Genomic DNA, 2,901 nt, shown 5'->3' with positions numbered 1-2,901 from the left:
TGGATCACACACTTCCTTCACTGTATTACAGATCAATGGCTCCTCAAGAGGGGTCATAAAACCGCCCCCAGTCCTTAGGGATACTTTAAGAGTTTCCCTCACACAATAGATCCTGTTTGATTTCTGCTACAGTTTATTCACTGTCTTGAGTGAGGCAACATCGAATTGCATTCGTATGGTTCGTATCAGGGTGATATTAAACAATAAAACATACATTAAAACTGGAACATGAATAAAATCATATTACGGTGTGATTGCAGAACTTGATCCACGTCACTGTTAAGAATGATGCCGTAAAAGGATTCTGAAATTTGGAGCTCTGTAAAGAGTTCTGTAAGGAACTGTAAAATAGCAGCAGGAGGAAAGATAACCAAACAAAATATGTGACTGTATTTTCAATGGAAACATTGAGATGGTGTCTCCCTATATCTGGCATCAGAATGCAACATTACAAAACACATATTTTGTGCACAATTCCAAGATTGCACTTGCCTTAAGTGACACTGAAACTCCTCCCAAAGTCAAACCAATGCCAGCTTTTAAATGATTTATTACCCACCCCACCAGTATGTCAAGAACAATGCTTCTGCAAAGGAAAAAGAAATTATTGCACAGAGCAAAGTGCAAATAAAAGATATATTCTATTTTACACAGAACTACATTTTCAAAAGTTCCTGGAACAAATAAATGTGCACTGGAAAAGATACTAGAGAAAAATATGTCTTAGTTGGTCCAAAATATTGACACCCTGATTATGAAGTTAAATTCTGAGAAACAAGAACATTTCTCATTCAATGGAAAGTGCAGAGCACAGCCAGACAAGAAATATAGAAGCTTGACCTCCCCAAAACCCCTTCTGTAACACAAAGCCTCCTATAAGCTATAGCCTTATACAATCAAGCCCCCACTGAACCAGACCTCAACCACAAACCCCAACTCTCCAATATCAGCTCAGCACTGTCGTTCTTTTGTATCTGTGCTCTCTCTCGCTCTCTTTTAAACACACACACACACACACACCCACGCCACAGTCTTTTCCCATCAGCACAATACAAATACATGTATACGCTCACACAGTAGTCTACATATTTATCTATTTAGTCACCACATGAAAACTGCATTTGTGGGAAACTAAAAGCGTGGAAAACTAAAATAAAAATTGGTGTATTTATATTTAATAGGAGTGCACAATACTGATTTATTCAACTGATACTGAATGCTAATAAGTACCTGCAAAGTCAACACTGAAATCAGTGTCTGTGACTCCTCAGGAGTTATTATGGGAATAATAACATCTTTTCACCGTTATTGGACAATAATTGATCAGGTTCAGTGTTATTGTGCATCTCTAGAAATGAACAATCTCCTGATGTCTTGAGTTTACTGTGTGTTTACATTAGAGTCCTCAAAGCTAATGATGGGAGGTGGGAGGTGAAGAGAAAAATATAAGAAAGTAGAAGAGGAGAGCAGGAAGCTGTAGGCGTTAACTTTAACTGGCAGAACATCCTCACGCATTAAGAACTATCTGGTCTGCAGCTAAGCTGACTAGAAAGGCGCCGCAGAGCTCATTCCACTCATCTTCTCTCCTCCCATCTAACCGCTCCCCTGTTCCTTTCAACCAAGTTCAACATCTTAAGGAAGAGTAGGTGCTGAAACCAAATGACACGCAACCTCCTCTTTTCTCTTTTCTCAATAAATACTTTATCTACATTTGACCCCTCTCTGTTTATCCCTGTTCATTTGCAGCCTACTCTCTTTCTTTTCTTTATGATTTCTGTCATTTACTTTGCATCCACCACTGCAGTGAATAACATGTACAGGCTTGGAAATTTAGCACTTGACAGCTTCTGTTTTCGTCCATTTAATATCAATTCATCTAATACACATCTTTCTAGCAAACAGTAAGTCAGTAAGTCTAAACAAAATACAACAGCAATGCCTCATTCTGTTACAAATTGAAATTTGTTGTCATCTCAATATTTACACTAAAACTTGGATACAGTTTACCTCTGTTGTTCACATGTATAGACAGGTCTGGTACACTCTGGTATACAAATATTCTCGGCACTGAACCGTCAGTCCAAAGCTGAGAAACTGCACACAGTCAGATGTACAGTACAGACTCTGACCCACATGGAAAAACTGCTGAATCCTATAGCTACAAGGAGCATGGCTGTAATCTATACCCAGGACCACATGCATTTTAGCAGCAGCATAAATTATTGTCCGGCGAATAAATGGAGCACTTTAAAAATCCATTATGCAGCTAGACCTATACAACGACTTCATATCGAAACGTTTGCACGCAGCGTGTGGTCTGCAGGAATAATGTGGTTCAATCTGCATTCAAGAGAAGGAGAGAAAATCTTGTCTTTCTTTTTTTTTTTCCCCCTGTGTCTGAATGAAGCCTGAAAGTAAGAGCATGTGGGTGCATTTCTAACATTGTTACAGGGATATGATTGCTTGTGACACTAATACCACTACAGGTGTATTTCCATATTTACAGTGGTTCGAATGAAGTACACTTGTCAGTTATTGGGAAACAGCACTGCTGACATCAGACGCAGCCTCACTGTGGGTGGGCTAACACACATGTGGCAGCTTTGGATTAGGAAGTGGTAGGCCACATCGTTTTACTACTAAGACGTCTCTATATGGCCTCGCCTGTCTCCTGAGAGCCATGAAGGCCTCACACCCAGTCCTTCAATCCCCTCTCTCCCCGCTCCCTCCTTCTTTCTGCCATTTTCTCACTGTCACTTACAATTAGCTTCACACTCACTGATGAGTTTTTTCTCCCACCAAAACATGAGTTTCTTCCATTACCACTGCCCTTTGCTGGCAGATATAATCCAACTAGTAGGGTCAACCAATGCATGGGAAGCTGACATTTCATCTTGGGGG

The sequence above is a fragment of the Solea senegalensis genome, linkage group LG20 (genome assembly GCF_019176455.1).
Source record: "Solea senegalensis isolate Sse05_10M linkage group LG20, IFAPA_SoseM_1, whole genome shotgun sequence".
In the NCBI taxonomy this organism is placed as follows: domain Eukaryota; kingdom Metazoa; phylum Chordata; class Actinopteri; order Pleuronectiformes; family Soleidae; genus Solea; species Solea senegalensis.
Note: the sequence above shows the minus strand (reverse complement) of the source record.